We start from the raw sequence: 18,663 nt of genomic DNA, 5'->3' as shown, positions 1-18,663 counted from the left end.
GCTCTTTCTTCATTGCTTCAAGAGCAGCCTCCTATATTGAGTGGAGCACAATAAAAGCAAGAGCTTAAGGTCGGGAAAAGGAAATAAAATACAGCACATGGCACATAATATAATTAAAGAGAGTACTTTGAGAACAATTATACAGATTTTATTTTTATTTCTATTTTTTTTTACCAAAAAAATAGGAGAAAAACAAGCTAAAGAAAGAATAGACAAAAATATATCGCAATGAGGCAAACTTTTCAATCTCTCAACGAGTTTGGGAAGTTAAACATCTATTAGTCCTAATTCATGTGTCATGTAACTAAATTTGGAGTTCTGTATAATTGCTGCTGATATTTCAACTAGTAATGCATCTGATGAGCACTAGGTTACTTAAAATAAAAAAAAAAGTGAAACCAAAATCTTTGGGTATTCACAATCACTTATGAGATAACATGAACAAACCTGTATTTAGAAGACTTCAACTTATTGAAAATAACCTTTTCATTGAGCATTGCAGTAAGTTTCTTGACATCATTATATTCTTCTCTTTCATTTGATAAGGTTGTTTCAATATTATGTAGCTCCATGTTCAGTTCCGAGATTTGCTTCTTCTTAGCATTTAAAGAATTTTCAAGCACACTATTTGAGTCTAAATTGTCACTGGAAGATTGCAAATTGGGTAACCTTACCCAGTGAAAGCAAGAACCGCTGTGTGTTCAACAAAGAGAGTAAAATTTACATTATTCTCTATGAACTAGTTAACTCAATCAAAGTGGTCAACAGAACAAACAAACAAAAAACAATAATCGATTCTCTATGAACTAATTAACTCAGTGAATTACGGAAATTAATCATTCTGTAATTTACATTGAAAATGAAGAAATCAAAGGGAAAATACCAGAATCAGCGTGGAGAACCAGAGATTGTGGAATTAGTAACAACCAGCGTCCAGAAGCGCACCTTAGTGGAGAAGCCATGGAGAACTTGAAATTCAACAGAAAATCAATCAAGCCGGTCCAAACAAATTGAAATTCCAGACCCAAGAAACATAATAGCATGCTTAATTACCTATGAACTAAGATGAATGCTGATAAGAGAATCCTAATTTTAATCTAAATTAACCTAATCAGCAAAAACTAGTTTGACTAAATAAAATTACTAAGTAAAAATTAAAATCTAACTAAAATGTAATAAATTAAATCAGAGAACAGCAAAATAGATTTTTCCAAAAACCTGGAAAGTGAAGAACAGAGTAACAAGAAGGCAAGGGTGAGGAGGTTGCAGCTGAGGGGGTGGTCGCGGTGTTGCGTCAAAGCTCGCCAGCGAAACAGAGGTTGCTATGGTTCTGTATCTCTGGTTCGTGAAGAGGAGGATGCGAGAAAAGAGAAGAAGAGGAAGAAGGAGAAGAGAAGGGAGAAGGGTTTCTCGCCGGTGGTGGTTCGGCGCAGAAAGAGGAGCGCACCGCGCCATCGCTGTGGAGAAACCTGCGTGGAGAAGAGCACCATGCAGTCGCTGTGGAGGAGAGCACCACGCCATCGCCATGGAGGAGAGCACCGTGTGTCGAGCTGCTGTCACCGTTGGCCTCGTCGATTATTGGAGCTGACAGTGGAGAAAGGAGAAAGGGTTCATGCATGGTGGGTTACTGGCTACGTTGTTCGTCCGTGGAAGGCTTAGCTTGGTCATGTTAGGGCACAGGGTATTTTCTCTGTTTAGATGATGAGCTGATGAACAAATTTATTTGTTCCTTTTGTTTTTTAAGTTATTTAATAGGAAAAATAATTGGTGGGAATATGATTACAAATTCTTTATTTAATTTTTAACTATAAATAATTTTAGGCAATTTTTATAAAGGTTATAAATTTAATGTTTTTGACAACTCTTATAAAATGTTATAATTTTATTTAAAAATGTTGTTTTAAAATTTTATATTGCAACATTTTGTAAATGTTGTTTTAGAGATCAAAGGCAACTATTTTTATTAGTGGTAAAAAATTTTGTTATCTTTGTCCTACTCAAAGGTAACTCGTAAAAAATATTGTCTTTGTCTATCTAAGACAACTTTTGTTAAATGTTGCTTCGAATAAGGGTTACCTTAGACTAAAAATGTTGTAGTGATCCTAACAGAAAAGGTGAGTCACACATTTTAGAATAAAAGAAAAAAAGTATGAGCAAAAGAAATAATAGAAAAGTAAAGAATTGTTTATTATGAATGTTAAATTTGAGCCTGAATTTCTTTTGTGTTGTTATGTTGGGCTGATGGAGGTTGGTTTAATATGTCCCGCAAGCTGGAGGATGGTATACGTTAAGAATTTCCAACTTATCAGGCTTAGTTGAAAGTGGCTTGATAAAAATATCTGCAAGTTGACCAGAGGAAGGGACTGGCAGCAACTTCATTATCCTAGCCTGTGCCTTTTGGCGCATCAAATAACAATCAACTTCCAAACGCTTGGTATGCTCATGAAAAATTGGATTGACAGCTATATGAAGAGCACTCTAACAGGATATCTATCACAAGAAAAATAATGGAAACCCAGCAAATTCAATATCCATAAGAGTTCACAGGTGGTATTAGCAAGAGTACAGTACTCAGCTTCTGTTGATGAATGTACAACAGTGACCTGTTTCTTTGTTTTTCAGGAAATAAGGGACTCTCCTAGAAAAAAAAAGCAGTAGCCAGTCAAAGATGGATGTGTATCCGGATATCCGGCCCAATTAGAATCGCTAAAACCAGAAATCTAAAAGGATGAACTCTTGGGAAAGAAAAGCCCTTTTTCTGGGCTGTTCTTGAGATATCAAAGAACACACAAGGCTTCCTTATAGTGGTTCTGAGTTGGAGTGGCAATGAACTGACTCAATTTTTGGGTAGCGTAAGTAATATCTGGCCGAGTGATGGTTAAACAGAAGAGTCGGCCAACCAACCGTCGATAAATAAAAGGATCTTGTAGCAGGGAACTATCATTTTGTAAAAACTTAGCAATACTGTCTATTAGAACCCTAGTAGGCTTGGCTCCTAAAAGACCACAATCAGATAACAAGTCTAAACAGTATTTATGCTGGGATAAGGAAATTCCTGAATTGGAATAAGTAACTTCAATACCCAAAAAATACTTCAAAGTCCCCAAATCCTTAATTTTAAAATGATCAATGAGAATTTTTTTTATTGCTGCCATTTCAGAAACTGAATTACTAGTAAGTACAATATCGTCAACATAAATTAACAAGATACAAAATTTGCTGCCTTTAACTTTAATAAACAAGCTATAATAAAAAAATGGTTTGTTGATATCCACAAGAAATAAGTAGAACAGAGAGCTTCTCATACCACATACGACTTGATTGTCATATACCATACAGAGACTTGAAAAGTTGGCGGCATTGATTGGACCGACCAGAGAGACCAGGAGGAAGTTCCATATATAAACTTCAGACAAATCACTGTGCAAAAAGGTATTGCTCATGTCTAGCTGTTGTATAGGCTATCGTCGAATGGAAGCTAGAGCAAGAACAATTCGGATAGTTGCAGGTTTGACAATAGGGGAGAATGTTTCTAAAAAATTCACACCCTCTGTCTGAGTGAAACCCTTGACAACTAAACGGGCTTTGTAACGTTTGATTGATCGATCTGGCCAGTGTTTAATTTTGCATACTGGTGCACGGAATTGTGATCACACTTTTCACAACTCCGGTACAACTAACCAGCAAGTGCACTGGGTCGTCCAAGTAATAAAACCTTACGCGAGTAAGGGTCGATCCCATAGAGATTGCCGGCTTGAAGCAAGCTATGGTCATCTTGTAAATCTTAGTCAGGCGGATTCAATTGGTTATGAGTTTTGATAATTGAAAGATAAATAAAACGTAAATTAAAATAAAGATACTTATGTAATTCATTGGTGGGAATTTCAGATAAGCGTTTGGAGATGCTTTGTTGCTTTTGAACCTCTGATTTCCTATTGTCTTCATCCAATCATGCGTGCTCCCTTCCATGGCAAGCTGTATGTTGGTGGATCACCGTTGTCAATGGCTACCATCCGTCCTCTCAGTGAAAATGGTCCAAGTACGGTTTCTGTACGGCTAATTAACTGTCGGATCTCTCATCTCGGATGAAAAATACCAGGCATAGCTACCGCACGGCTAATCATTTGTCGGTTCTCACTTGTGTCAGAATAGGATCTCTGTATCCTTTTGCACACTGTCACTGCGCCCAACATTCGTGAGTTTGAAGCTCGTCACAGTCATTCCGTCCCAGATCCTACTCGAAATACCACAGACAAGGTTTAGACTTATCGGATCTCAGGAATGCTGCCAATTGGTTCTAGCCTCTACCACAAAGGTTCTAATCTCACGGATTCGAATGCTCTGTTGTCAGGAGAGGCAAGTCAAATCCGTGGATCATAGACCCAAGAGATTATACTCTGGATGTCGTCTAATGACTACGTTGAACATCATGTAGACCGCTTGTGGTTGTCAGGCACACAGATCTTGGCTAAGCGAGTAACGAAGATAGTGGGTGATTGTTACGGGTCACCCCTTCATTCTGACTTAACTGAATTAAGTACGAGGGTATATCTTGGAGAATAAGTAAGCATGAATTGAAAGAGAAACAATAGTACTTGCATTAATTGATTAATTCATGAAGAACAGCAGAGCTCCGCACCTTAATCTATGAGGTGTAGAAACTCCACCGTTGGAAAATACATAAGAGAAAATAGCCTAGGCATGGCCGTGAGGCCAGCCAAGCATGAAGTTGATAAAATATGAAAAAAGTTCGAATACAATAGGAAAGACTAATATTTATACTAAACTAGTTACTAAGGATTACAGAAATTGAGTAACTAAGTGTAGAGAGTGCAGAAATCCACTTTCGGGGCCCACTTGGTGTGCGCTTGGGCTGAGCTTTGAGCTTTACACGTGCATAGGCCTTTTCTGGAGTTAAATGCCAGCTTGGATGCCTGTTTGGGCGTTTAACTCCAGTTCTGGTGCCAGTTTCGACGTTTTACGCCAGAAAAGGGTCACTGGCTGGCGTTGAACGCCAGTTTGGGCCATCAAATCTCGGGCAAAGTATAAACTATTATATATTGCTAGAAATTCCAAGATGTTAGCTTTCCAGCCCAATTAAGAACGTGCCAATTGGACTTTTGTAGCTCCAGAAAAATGCGTTTGAGTGCAGGGAGGTCAGAATCCAACAGCATCTGCAGTCCTTTCTCAGCCTCTGAATCAGATTTTTGCTCAGGTCCCTCAATTTTAGCCAGAAAATACCTGAAATTACAGAAAAATACACAAACTCATAGTAAAGTCCAGAAATGTAATTTTTGCATAAAAACTAATAAAAATATAATAAAAAGTAACTAAAATATACTAAAAACTATGTAAAAATAATGCCAAAAAGCGTATAAATTATCCACTCATCACAACACCAAACTTAAATTGTTGCTTGTCCCCAAGCAAATAAAAACAAAATAGGATAAAAAGAAGAGAAAATACAATAAATTTCAAAATATCAATGAAGCTTAGTTCCAATTAGATGAGCGGGACTAGTAGCTTTTTGCTTCTGAACAGTTTTGGCATCTCACTTTATCCTTTGAAGTTTAGAATGATTGGCATCCATAGGAAATCAGAATTCAGATAGTGTTACTAATTTTCCTAGTTTAGTATGTTGATTCTTGAACACAACTACTTTATGAGTCTTGGCCGTGATGCTTAGCATTTTGTTTTCCAGTATTACCACCGGATACATAAATGCCACAGACACATAACTGGGTGAACCTTTTCAGATTGTGACTCAGCTTTGCTAGAGTCCCCAGTTAGAGGTGCCCAGAGTTCTTAAGCACACTCTTTTTGCTTTGGATCACGACTTTTACCACTCAGTCTCAAGTTTTTCACTTGGACCTTAATGACACAAGCACATGGTTAGGGACAGCTTGACTTAGTCGCTTAGGCCAGGATTTTATTCCTTTGGGCCCTCCTATCCATTAATGCTCAAAGCCTTGGATCCTTTTTACCCTTGACTTTTAGTTTAAAGGGTTATTGGCTTTTTGCTCTTGCCTTTTGGTTTAAAGAGCTCTTGGCTTTTTCTGCTTGCTTTTTCTTTTTTCTTTCTTTTTCTTTATTTTTTGCCATTTTTTTTTGCAAGCTTTGTGTATTTCACTGCTTTTTCTTGCTTCAAGAATCAATTTTATGATTTTTCAAATCAATAACATTTCTCTTTTTTCATTATTCTTTCAAGAGCCAACAATTTTAACATTCATAAACTTCACTATAAAAAATGTGCACTGTTCAAGCATTCATTCAAAAAACAAAAAGAATTGCCACCACATCAAAATAATTAAACTATTTTCAAGATAGAATTCAAAATTCATGTACTTCTTTTTCTTTTTCAGAAAATATTTTTCATTTAAGAAAGGTGAAAGATTCATGGAACATTCATAGCTTTAAGACATAGACACTAAACACTAATGATCATGTAATGAAGACACAAACATAGTCAAAACATAAAGCATAAAAACCGAAAACAGAAAAGAAAATAAATAAGGAGATTAAAGAACGGGTCCACCTTAGTGATGGTGGCTTCTTCTTCCTCTTGAAGAACCAATAAAGTTCTTGAGCTCCTCTATGTCTCTTCCTTGCCTTTGTTGCTCCTCTCTCATGGACTTTTGGTCCTCTCTGATTTCATGGAGGATGATAGAGTGCTCTTGGTGCTCCACTCTTAGTTGCTCCATGTTGGAACTCAATTCTCCTAAAGAGGTGTTGAGTTGCTCCCAATAGTTGTGTGGAGGGAAATGCATCCCTTGAGGTAGAGATTTCTTGATGAGGGACTTCCTCATGCTCTTGTTGAGGTCCATGAGTGGGCTCTCTTGTTTGCTCTATCCTCTTTCTAGTGATGGGCTTTTGAGATGAATCTCTCCATCTCCCATGACTCAGAATTGGAAGCAACTGCCTTCCCTTTCCTCTTCCTAGAGGTTTCTTCGGCCTTAGGTGCCATTAATGGTTATGTAAAAAACAAAAAGCAGAGCTTTTTTCCACACCAAACTTAAAAAGTTTGCTCGTCCTCGAGCAAAAGAAGAAAGAAGGGATTAGAGGAAGAAGTGATGGAGGAGATGGAGGTGTGTGAATGGTTCGGCCAAGGGGGGTTTTAGGTGGTTATGATGTGTGAAAATGAAGGAGTGATGAAGGGCTTATAGAGGAGTGGAGTGGAGAGAGAATTCTTGTAATAGGGGTTGGGTTTGGGAGGGAGATGGTTTGAATTTGAATGGGTGGGGTTAGGTGGGTTGTATGATGGTTTTGGAGGAGAAATGGAGGTGATTGGTGGAGGTTATTTTGGGGAAGAGTTGGGGTTCACAGATCCTAAGGTGTCAAGAAATTCTGCTCCCTGCACCTTTCTGGCATTTAAATGCCCTCTGTGTGCCATTTCTGGCATTTAACGCCAGTCTGCTACCTTTCCTGGTGTTAAACGCCAGGCTGATGTCCCTTTCTGGCATTTAACGCCCAGAATGCTGTCAGACTGGGCGTTAAACTCCCATTCTGCTATCCTTACTGGCGTTTAAATTCCAGTAAGCATGTCCTCCAGGGTGTGCTATTTTTGATGCTGTTTTTGATTCCGCTTTAATTCTACAGCTATTTTTGTGACTCCACTTGATCATCAACCTAAAGAAAACATAAACTAACAGTAGAAAATGAAATGAAAAAGTAATTAACATAGATAAATAAGATTAGGTTGCCTCCCAATAAGCGCTTCTTTAATGTCAATAGCTTGACAGTAAGCTCCTACAGAGCTTCACAGATACTCAGAGCATGATTGTGGCCTCCCAACACCAAACTTAGAGTTTGAATGTGGGGGCTCTACTTGACTCTGTATAGAGAGAATTGGATGAAGCTTTTCATGCTTCTTCTTCATGTTTACAGAAGAAGATCCTTGAGCCTTAAACACAAGGTAGTCTTAATTCACTTGAAGGACTAACTCTCCTCTGTCCACATCAATCACAGCCCTTGCTGTGGCTAAGAAGGGTCTTCCAAGGATGATGGAGTCATCCTCATCCTTTCCAATGTCTAGGATTATGAAGTCAACAGGGATGTAAAGGCCTTCAACCTTCACTAAGACATCCTCTACAAGTCCATAAGCCTGTTTCATTGATTTGTCTGCCATCTCTAGTGAGATTCTTGCAGTTTATACCTCAAAGATCTCTAGTTTTTCCATTACAGAGAGTGGCATGAGGTTTATACCTGACCCCAGGTCATACAGAGCCTTCTCAAAGGTCATGGTGCCTATGGTACAAGGTATTAAGAACTTTCCAGGATCCAGTTTCTGCTGAGGTAATTTCTGCTGAACCAAGGCATTCAGTTCATTGATGAGCAATGGAGGTTCATCCTCCCAAGTCTCATTACCAAATAACTTGGCATTCAGCTTCATGATTGCTCCTAGATACTGAGCAACTTGCTCTTCAATAATATCTTCATCTTCTTCAGAGGAAGAATACTCATAAGAGCTCATGAATGGTAACAGTAAGTTCAGTAGAATCTCTATGGTCTCTGTATGAGCCTCAGATTCCTTTGGTTCCTCATTAGGGAACTCTTTAGTGGTTAGTGGACGTCCATTGAGGTCTTCCTCACTAGAAATCACTACTTCTTCCTCCTCTATAGGTTCGACCACTTTGGATATTTTGATGGCCTTGCACTCTCTCTTTGGATTCTCTTCTGTATTTCTTGGGAGAGTACTATGAGGGATTTCAGTAACTCTTTTACTCAGCTGACCCACTTGTGCCTCCAAATTTCTGATGGAGGACCTTGTTTCAGTCATAAAATTGAGAGTGGTCTTAGATAGATCAGATACTATGGTTGCTAAGTCAGAGATGCTCTGCTTAGAATTCTCTGTCTATTGCTGAGAAGATGATGGAAAAGGCTTGCTATTGCCAAACCTAGTTCTCCCACCATTATTATTATTGAAGCCTTGTTGAGGCTTCTGTTGATCCTTCCATGAGAAATTTGGATGATTTCTCCATGAAGGATTATAGGTGTTTTCATAGAATTCTCCCATGTAATTCACCTCTTCCATTGCAGGATTCTCAGGGACATAAGCTTCTCCTTCAGAGGAGGCTTCTTTAGTACTGTCGGATGCAGCTTGTATTCCAGTCAGATTCTGAGAAATCATATTGACTTGCTGAGTCAATATTTTATTCTGAGCCGATATGGCATTCAGAGTATCAATCTTAAGAACTTCTTTCTTCTGAGTCATCCCATTATTCACAGGATTTCTTTCAGAAGTATACATGAACTGGTTATTTGCAACGATTTCAATGAGTTCTTGGGCTTCTGCGGGTGTTTTCTTCAGATAAAGAGATCCACCAGCAGAGTGGTCCAATGATATCTTGGACAATTTAGACAGACCATCATAGAATATACCTAAGATGCTCCATTCTGAAAGCATGTCAGAAGGACACCTTCTGATCAATTGTTTGTATCTTTCCCAAGCTTCATAGAGGGATTCATCTTCCTTCTGTCTGAAGATTTGGACTTCCACTCTAACCTTGCTCATCTTTTGAGGTGGAAAGAATTTGGCCAAGAAAGCATTGACCTACTTTTCCCAAGAGTTCAAGCTTTCTCTAGGTTGTGAGTCCAACCATATCCGAGCTCTGTCTCTTATAGAAAAGGAGAAAAGCATAAGTCTGTAGACCTCGGGATCAACCCCATTGGTCTTAATAGTGTCACAGATTTGCAAGAATTCAGCTAAGAACTGATGAGGATCTTCCAATAGAAGTCCATGAAACTTACAATTCTGTTGCATTAGAGAAACTAAAGTTGTTTGCCCCAATTGCAGGAATTGAGATGCTTCTTCCATAGAAGTTGGAAGTTGGTGCAGTAAAGTCACCAAGCATCTTCCTTGCATCTCCACAATTGTTCTCAGGTTCGGCTGCCATGTTTGCCTCTTTTTTGAAATTTGCTGTAAGGTCCTCTCCGGAGTGTTGTGCTTTATCTTCTCTTAGCTTTCTCTTCAGAGTCCTTTTAGGTTCAGGATCAGCTTCAACAAGAATGTCTTTATCCCTGTTCCTGCTCATATGAAAAAGAAGAGAACAAAAAGAGAAGAGGAATCCTCTATATCACAGTATAGAGATTCCTTTATGTGTCAGAAGAAAAGAAGACTAGAAGAATGAGGTAGAGAGAGAATAAGAAGAATTCGAACACAGAGAGAGGGAGAGGGTTCAAATTATTAGATGAGTAGAAGAGAAATGTTAGTAAATAAATAAAATAAATATAAAGAGATGAGAGAGAGAGTATTCAAATTTTAAGAAGAGGGAAAAGAAAAATAGGTGAAGAAGTGGAAAAGAGAGGGAGAAGGGGTTGAACACGTTGATGAAGAAGGAATTGAAGTAGGGGTTTCTGGAAAAATGGTATTAGGGTGAAGATGATGGGAAGTAGCATATTGGGTGGTGGGATCAATAGGAATGGATTGGTGTGTGTGTTGTGCAGGAGGTAAGGAGGAGTGAGAATTTGGGCCAAGAATAGGTGTAATGGGTTGAAGAGGTTTTGGGCTTTTGGTGACTAAAGATAAAGTTAATTCATGAAAAAGAACATTTCTAGATACCAAAATCTTTTTATCATGTAAAGAATAGACAATATATCCTTTTAAACCATTTGGGTAACCAAGAAAAATTGCTTTGTATGCCCGCGGATCAAATTTTGAACAAATGTTAGTAAGAGTAGAAACAAAACATAAGTATCCAAAAATTTTTAAATCATTGTAATTAGGTGATTTATTATATAAAACTTCAAAAGAGGTTTTAAATTTTAAAATAGATGATGGAATCTGATTTATTAAATAAACCGCTGATTGATAGCATAAAATCAAAAATTAAGAGGTAAATTGGATTGAAATATGAAAGCTCTTGCAACATTTAAAATATGTTGATATTTTTTTCCACTCTACCATTATGTTGAGGTATTTCAACACAACTTCGTCGATGAATGATCCCTTTGGATGAGTAAAATTCAGTAAATAAAAATTTAGGACCATTATCACAACGAACAATTTTAACTTTTGAATTAAATTGAGTTTTTACTAAACCAATAAAATTTGTAATGTGTTGTAAAACCTCACTTTTAGACTTTAATAAAACAACCCAAGTGAATCAGCTAAAATCATCTACAATAGTTAAAAAATATTTATGATAATGAATAGAAACAGTTCTAAATAGTCCCAAAATATCAAAGTGTAATAATTCAAAATTAGCGTTTGCATGACTCAAAGTTGTGAAAAAGAAAGTTTTCTTTGCTTAGAAAAATGGCATACATCGTAAATTTCATTTTGATGAGATGAAATAAAAGGATATTACCTATATAAAAAATTGAGTCTTTGTCCAAAAAAATATCCTAAATGGAGATGCCATAACTTAGAAGATGTTGAGTGTTGATGGTGTGTGAAATTTATTGAATGTAACGGTATTGTAGTGTTATTGGTGGTGTCAAAGGCTTTTTCAAAGATGTACAATCCTTCTCTTAATTTACCCAAATCAATCATCCTCAATGTGTTCAATTCCTGTAGAAGACATGAATATTGAGAAAAAGTAAGATCATAATGAAGCATAGAGGTAATTTTTAAAACGAAAATTAGATTGAAGTAAAACATTGGCAAATACAAGACATCATTAAAAAATAAGATGTTGGAAATATAACAACACCTTTATATTGTGCAATGACTTGTGAACTATTTGGCATATGAACAATAATAGGTCTAATTTTTGTGTAAGAAACAAAATTTGAAAAATTCGAAGTTGTATAATCTGTAGTACCAGAATCAATTATCCAAGTACCAGAAAAATTAGAGGATGATGTAATATTATTTAAAATAAAAAAGGTATATGAAGAACAAAGTAAATAAATGCCCAAACATGGGTAGGAAGCAGCCCGGTTTGAGAGGAAGTAGAGCCCTTCTCATCCTTGTTTTCTGAAGCATAGGCCTAAGCGTGTTTCAAAAATGCCAAGAGAGTATTGTATTGGGAGGGGGTCAAGCCCATTACTGACTGCTCCTGGGTTGTCTTCAACGCATCCCTCCCCCCTCTGAATTAGGGCATTTGGTGGCTGTGACAGAGAGGGTTGGAAGGAGGCGATGGTGCTGTGCACAGAAGAGGGTGCCCTTTCGCTGGAGATGCACGACTGTCCTGGGAATCGCAAATGACCTAGGGGGTAACCGTGCTTTCCATAGCAAACATCCACAGTGTGCCCCCCTTTTCCACAGAATGTGCAAAGCTTGGAAGGAGGAGCATCACGTCGGGCATTAGCGGAACCAGAGCCTCGTCCGCAGCTATAGGAGACGTGTGAGGTATCCAATGCGGCGGCAAAAATCCGCTGCTCATCTAGGATACTAGACCCGATTTGGATCTGCCACTCATGTTAAATTACCATCGCGAAGACTCTGGTCACAGGAGGCAGAAGGTCCATGAGAAGTAACTGTGAACGAACGACCGCGTACCATTTATTTAGGCCCTTCAAAAATCTAATGATGAAGTCTTGGTTTCGATAGGTTTTATTTGGACAAGTGAAGATAGGAAGTGGTATGGAATTTTCAAGTTTCTCCCAGAGGGTTTTCAGAAAAGTATAGAAGTCAGTGACAGTAAGTGTACCTTGTTTTAGGCTATAAACTTCTTCTTGTAATTCTGCTACGCGTAAGAAATTTGACTAACAAAATCATTCTTTAAGATCAATACAAACAGAGGCAGCAATATTGAGATATATCATGCTCTGAGTGATGGATGGTGAAAGAGAATGAAAAAGCTAGGAAAGAACGAGGTTGTTGCAACGTTCCTAGGCTGGGATGAGAGGATATTCAGAAAGGGGTGAAGGTATTGTACCAGTGAGAAAATCATGTTTATTTTTAGAAATAACTGCTATGGTGAAATATCTACTCCAAGAATAGTAGTTATTTCTTGTTAGAATAGGAGCAACAAGCACAGACGTAAAATTTTCGCTAGGATGTATATAATAGGGACTGGATTGATCTTAAAAAATATCCACTATGTGTGATGAAGAAGAAGGAGGAGAGGGAGGAGATCACTGATTATTAGAACTAGAGATTTTAACTATATTCTGGGTATCAATAGAGCCGTAACGGCTCTGATACCATAACAAGAACAAGAAAAAGGCAGAGAATAGTATGAATGAATGAAAATGTGTATTGTATTCCCCTTGTTGACCAATGATTACAAAGGATGTATATATATAGAAAGAAAAATGCACAGCTCACCAAATCCATATGACAGCTATCAAATCTAGAAAATGAATCTTATCCTAACAGAAAAGGTGAGTCACACATTTTGGAACAATAGAAGAAAAGTTTGAGCAAAAAGAAATAATAGAAAAGTAAAGAATTGCTTCTTATGAATGTTAAATTTGGGCCTGAATTTTTTTGTGTTGTTGTTATGTTGGGCTGATGGAGGTTGGTTTAATAAAAAATAGGTTTAATTACTCTGTTGGTTCCTATAGGAACGCGAATTTTTTAATTAGGTCTCTATATTTTTTTCCTTTTAATTGAGTCCTTGCACCAATTTTTTTTTAATGGAGTCCCTACACTTTTTTTTCCTTTTATTTGAGTCCCTGCACCAATTTTTTTTAGTTGGGTCCCTATACAATTAAGCCAATTACTACCAAAATGGACCTAATTGAAAAAAAAATTGGTGCAAGGACCCAATTAAAAGGAAAAAAATATAGAGACCTAATTAAAAATTTTGCAAAACTATAGAGACCAACAGAGTAATTAAACCTAAAAAATACTCTAACTTTTAATAACAAAAATGTCTATAAAATATTATAAAATACAACAAAATAATAAAAAAATATTATTTTTTATGAGAAAAATAACTTTTTTATTTAACAAATTACTTTTGCAGTTGTGTTAAAATTTTATAAAAAAATTTATTTTTTAAAAGTATTCTTGGTCATTGACAAAATAAATTGTAAAAAATCATACCAAAATCTAATCTCTAAAACACTTTTTGAAAATGTATATTTCGATGGATATTCATCACAAAAAAAATCGTTGGGTACCATTGGATTTTCCGTCAGATTTAGCGTTGCATGTTACTGTCGGATTTACAATCAGATTTATAAGCGAGAGGTGGAACTATTTACCGTTAAATTTCTATTCTGACGGTAAAGTGACTTGTAATAAATGAAGGAAAAATGGAAAACTTGACGCAGATTCGTTACCATCGGATAGATCCAACGGTAACTCAATTTAGTACGACGCAGTATTTTGGTCACCTGCAAAACATTACCATTGAAGTTATTCGCCAGTAAATCTGATTGTAACGAGCCAAAAAATTTGAGGTGCGAACCCTCTCCCCTTTCATTTCAAATCTCCTTCTCTCGGTTTACCCTCTCTTCTCCCACTCTCTCTCTAACCCTCTTCCTGTCACTCCGTCAGCCCCGCCGCCGTCGGTAGTCCCTCTGCAGCCCACTTTCGCTGCCGCCCCCTCTCCCCTACAACCCACTCTCTCTCTGACCTTCTCCCTAGACATCCTCTCCGGTAGCCCCTCTCCCTCTTGTCGCATGATGAGCAGATAATTTATACACTTTTTGGCAGTGTTTTTACATAGTTTTTAATATGATTTAGTTAGTTTTTAGTATATTTTTATTAGTTTTTAATTAAAATTCACATTTCTGAACTTTACTATGAGTTTGTGTGTTTTCTGTGATTTCAGGTAATTTCTGGCTGAAATTGAGGGACCTAAGCAAAAATCTGATTCAGAGGCTGAAGAAGGACTGCAGATGCTGTTGGATTCTGACCTCCCTGCACTCAAAGTGGATTTTCTGGAGCTACAGAAGTCCAAATGGCGCGCTTTGAATTGCGTTAGAAAGTAGACATCCAGGACTTTCTAGCAATATATAATAGTCCATACTTTTCCTGAGTTTAGACGATGCAAACTTGCGTTCAATGCCAGATTTCTGCCTTATTCTGGAGTTAAACGCCAGAAAGAGGTTGCAAAGCAGAGTTAAATGCCAGAAACAGGTTACAAACTGGTGTTTAACTCCAAGGAAGACCTCTACACGTGAAAGCTTTAATGCTCAGCCCAAGCACACACCAAGTGGGCCCGGAAGTAGATTTCTGCATCATTTACTTATCTCTGTAAACCCTAGTAACTAGTTTAGTATAAATAGGACTTTTTACTATTATATTTACATCTTCGGATCATCTTTTGATCATGTTTTGATGATTGAACCCTCTTTGGGAGGCTGGTCATTCGGCCATGCCTGGACCATTATCCCTTATGTATTTTCAACGGTAGAGTTTCTACATACCATAGATTAAGGTGTGGAGCTCTGTTGTTCCTCATGAATTAATGCAAAGTACTATTATTTTTCTATTCAATTCAAGCCTATTTCTTCTCTAAGATATTCATTCGCACACAAGAACATGATGAATGTGATGATTATGTGACGCTCATCATCATTCTCACTTATCAACGCGTGTCTGACAAACACTTCCGTTCTACATGCAAACAAGCTTGAATGTGTATCTCTTAGCCTTCTGATCGTGAGATCAAAGTCTTCCTGGTATAGGCTAGAACTATTGGTGGCCATTCTTGAGATTCGAAAAGTCTAAACCTTGTCTGTGGTATTCCGAGTAGGATCCGGGAAGGGATGGTTGTGACTGGGCATAGTGACAGACGCAAAAGGATTACTGAATCCTATTCTAGTATGATCGAGAACCGACAGATGATTAGCCGTGCGGTGACAGCGCATCTTGGACCATTTTCACTGAGAGGACGGGAAGTAGCCATTGACAACGGTGATGCCCTACTTAAAGCTTGCCATGGAAAGGATTAGGAATAATTAGATGAAGACAGCAGGAAAGCAGAGGTTCAGGAGGAATAAAAGCATCTCTATACGCTTATCTGAAATTCTCACCAAGGAATTACATAAGTATCTCTATCCTATTTTATATTTTAATTATCAATTCACCATAACCATTTGAATCCGCCTGACTGAGATTTACAAAGTGACCATAGCTTGCTTCAAGCCGACAATCTCCGTGGGATCGACCCTTACTCACGTAAGGTTTATTACTTGGACGACCCAGTGCACTTGCTGGTTAGTTGTGCGAAGTTGTGACAAAGAATTAAGATTATGAACGTGCGTATTAAGTTTTCAGCGCCGTTACCAAGGAATGAACGATCACGATTTCTGCGCACCAAGTTTTTGGCGCCGTTGCCGGGGATTGTTCGAGTTTGAACAACTGACGGTTCATCTTATTGCTCATATTAGGTAATTTTATTTTAATTTTAAGCTTTTTATTTCTTATTTTCGAAAAATACAAAAAAAATTTTTTTTCTTCTTTTTCGTTTTTCCCAAAATAATTTTCGAAAAAAAAAATTTAATAAAACCATAAAAACCAAAAATTTGATGTTTCTTGTTTGAGTCTAGTGTCAAATTTTATGTTTGGTGTTAATTGCATCTTTTCAATTTCATTAAAGTTTTTGAAAACTCATGTATGATGTTCTTCATGATCTTCAAGTTGTTCTTGATGATCTTCTTTGTTTGATCTTTAAATTTTCTTGTTTTGTGTCTTTTCTTGTTTTTCATATGCATTTTTGAATTATTAGTGTCTAAAGTTTAAAAATTTTTAAGTTTGGTGTCTTGCATGTTTTTCTTTTCTTAAAAATTTTCAAAAATAATTCTTGGTGTTCATCTTGATCTTCAAAGTGTTCTTGGTGTTCATCTTGACATTCAAAGTGTTCTTGCATGCATTTTTATTTTGATCTTAAATTTTCATGTTTTGCATCATTTTTATGTTTTTCTCTTTCTTCATTAAAAATTCAAAAATAAAAAAATATCTTTCCCTTATTCTTCTCATAAATTTCGAATATTTGAGTTGACTTTTTCAAAAAAATTTCAAAATTTAGTTGTTTCTTATAAGTCAAATCAAATTTTCAATTTAAAAATTTTGTCTTTTTCAAATCTTTTTTCAAAAGTCAAATCTTTTTCATTTCTTTTATGATTTTCGAAAATTTTAAAATGATTTTCAAAATCTTTTTCTTAATTTCATTTCATAATTTCAAAATCTTTACTAACAATTAATGTGATTGATTCAAAAAATTTTAGTTTGTTACTTGCCTAATAAGAAAGGTTCAATCTTTAAATTTTAAAATCATATCTTTTTGTTTCTTGTTAGTCAAGTAATCAACTTTAATTTCAAAAAAATCAAATCTTTTTAATTTCCAATTCAAATCTTTTTCAAAATGATTTTCAATCATATCTTTTTCAATGTCAATCACATCTTTTTCAAAATCAATTTCAAAATCTTTTCTAACCTCTTATCTTTTCAAAATTGATTTTCAAATATTTTTCAATTAATCTTATCTTTTTGTTTAATTCTTATCTTTTTCAAAACTACCTAACTAATTCTCTCTCTCTAATTTTTGAAAATCACCTTCCTCTTTTTCAAAATTCCTTTTTAATTAACTAATTGTTTTAAATTTTAATTTAATTTAACTTCAATTTTCTTTTTAAATTTTTTGAATTCTAACCAAAATTCAAAATAAAAACAAAAATATTTTTCTTTTCTTTTCAATTATTTTCAAAAATTCTTCTCTCTCACCTCCTCCTAATTATTTATTTATCTACTAACACTTCTCTTCTTCTTAAAAATTCGAACCCTCTCCCTCTTTCTGTGTTCAGATTTCTTTTATTCTTCTACTCACATAAAGGAATCTCTATACTGTGACATAGAGGATTCCTCTTCTTTTCTGTTTTCTTCTTTTTCATATGAGCAGGAACAAGGATAAGAACATTCTTGTTGAAGCCGATCCTGAACCTGAAAGGACTCTGAAGAGGAAACTAAGGGAAGCTAAAGCACAAGTCTCTGGAGAAAATCTGACAGAAATTTTCGAAAAAGATGGAGACATGGCCGAAAATAATAACAATGCAAGGAACATGCTTGGTGACTTTACTGCACCAAATTTCAATTTACATGGAAGAAGCATCTCAATCCCTGCCATTGGAGCAAACAATTTTGAGCTAAAGCCTCAATTAGTTTCTCTGATGCAACAGAATTGCAAGTTTCATGGACTTCCATCAGAAGATCCTTTTCAGTTCTTAACTAAATTCTTGCAAATCTGTGAGACTGTTAAGACCAATGGGATTGATTCTGAGGTCTACAGGCTTATGCTTTTCCCGTTTGCTGTAAGGGACAGAGCTAGAATATGGTTGGACTCTCAACCTAAAGATAGCCTGAACTCTTGGGATAAGCTGGTCACGACTTTCTTAGCCAAGTTCTTTCCTCCTCAAAAGCTTAGCAAGCTTAGAGTGGATGTTCAAACCTTCAAACAGAAAGAAGGTGAATCCCTCTATGAAGCTTGGGAGAGATACAAGCAACTGACCAAAAAGTATCCTTCTGACATGCTTTCAGAATGGACCATCCTGGATATATTCTATGATGGTCTGTCTGAATTATCAAAAATGTCATTGGACCATTCTGCAGGTGGATCCATTCACCTAAAGAAAACACCTGCAGAAGCTCAGGAACTCATTGACATGGTTGCAAATAACCAGTTCATGTACACTTCTGAAAGGAATCCTGTGAGTAATGGGATGCCTCAGAGGAAGGAAGTTCTTGAGATTGATACTCTGAATGCCATATTGGCTCAGAATAAAATATTGACTCAGCAAGTCAATATGATTTCTCAGAGTCTGAAT

The 18,663-nt window shown here is 36.5% G+C and overlaps 2 non-coding genes across 2 annotated transcripts; one reads left to right on the top strand and one right to left on the bottom strand.

Annotated features, from left to right (window-relative positions):
• The first annotated feature begins 9,396 nt into the window (after positions 1 to 9,396).
• Positions 9,397 to 9,505, top strand: LOC148567284 (small nucleolar RNA R71). Its single transcript, XR_015882691.1, has one exon. It is a non-coding gene; the product is annotated as a small nucleolar RNA R71 (small nucleolar RNA).
• Positions 9,506 to 18,264: 8,759 nt separating this feature from the next.
• Positions 18,265 to 18,372, bottom strand: LOC148567283 (small nucleolar RNA R71). The gene has a single exon (XR_015882183.1). It is a non-coding gene; the product is annotated as a small nucleolar RNA R71 (small nucleolar RNA).
• Positions 18,373 to 18,663: the final 291 nt, after the last annotated feature.

The sequence above is a fragment of the Arachis ipaensis genome, chromosome B4 (assembly GCF_059453495.1).
Source record: "Arachis ipaensis isolate K30076 ecotype BB chromosome B4, ASM5945349v1, whole genome shotgun sequence".
Lineage (NCBI taxonomy): Eukaryota > Viridiplantae > Streptophyta > Magnoliopsida > Fabales > Fabaceae > Arachis > Arachis ipaensis.
Note: the sequence above shows the minus strand (reverse complement) of the source record. Positions and strands in the feature narration are given on the sequence as shown.